This window comes from Limulus polyphemus, unplaced genomic scaffold (assembly GCF_000517525.1).
Source record: "Limulus polyphemus unplaced genomic scaffold, Limulus_polyphemus-2.1.2 Scaffold6555, whole genome shotgun sequence".
Classification (NCBI taxonomy): domain Eukaryota; kingdom Metazoa; phylum Arthropoda; class Merostomata; order Xiphosura; family Limulidae; genus Limulus; species Limulus polyphemus.
Genome location: NW_013672165.1, coordinates 20,807 through 22,014, shown reverse-complemented (window position 1 = coordinate 22,014; position 1,208 = coordinate 20,807). Strand labels below are relative to the sequence as shown.

The 1,208-nt window shown below is 29.4% G+C and overlaps 1 pseudogene; it reads right to left on the bottom strand.

Moving 5' to 3' along the window:
- Window positions 1-1,208, bottom strand: part of LOC106473850 — a 25,495-nt pseudogene that overhangs the window by 7,210 nt on the left and 17,077 nt on the right.

Sequence of the window (1,208 nt, the reverse complement as noted above, 5' to 3'; positions counted from 1 at the left end):
ATTTTCCCTAGTTATTGTTTTATATACAGGTACTTACATAAAAATGACAGCTAATTTCCCTAGTTATTGTTTTAAATATGGGTACTTACATAAAAATGACAGCTAATTTCCCTAGTTAATTTTTTATATACAAGTACTTACATAAAATGACAGCTATTTTCCCTAGTTATTGTTTTATATACAGGTACTTACATAAAAATGACAGCTATTTTCCCTGGTCATTGTTTTAAATACAGGTACTTACATAAAAATGACAGCTATTTTCCCTAGTTATTGTTTTATGTACAGGTACTTATATAAAAATGACAGCTAATTTCCCTAGTTATTGTTTTAAATACAGGTACTTACATAAAAATGACAGCTATTTTCCCTAGTTATTGTTTTAAATACAGGTACTTACATAAAAATGACAGCTATTTTCCCTAGTTATTGTTTTATATACAGGTACTTACATAAAAACTTTAAACACACTACTGGTTAGTCTACTTTTCCTATTATGTTCAATTACCTCTTTGTGAGAATCCACAGGGAATTGAGGAATCAACTCATCCACGCTGGCCAATAAACTTCGAAGTTCAAGCCCCACATGCTAAAAAAGCACCAATCATGGGTTATTATGTAGAGTTTAAGGTTGATAAATTATTTAGGATATTTTAAGATGTAATTATGTGAAACACTAAATCTACTTCAAATTTATTTGTAATTTTTATTACAAAAATGTGTTAAACCATTGCTACTTAACTTACAAAAATCATGTGATCCATCTTGTAACATGATTCACAGTTCTGCTACTGAAAAAAATCATTACTAGTCTTTGCCGTCTTCAAAGTTTCACATTGTAACTCATGTTCTTAACACACATGCTTCTTTAAAAATACTCTAACACTACACTGACAGTAGGTACACACATTGTAACTCATGTTCTTAACACACATGCTTCTTTAAAAATACTCTAACACTACACTGACAGTAGGTACACACATTGTAACTCATAGTTCTTAACACACATGCTTTATTAAAAATACTCTAACACTACACTGACAGTAGGTACACACATTGTAACTCATGTTCTTAACACTTTTCCTTAAAAATACTCTAACATACAATAAATATAGTTGCATACATAACTCATGTTACTTAACACACGTTTCCTTAAAAATACTCTAACATACAATAAATATAGTTGCATACATAACTCATGTTACTTA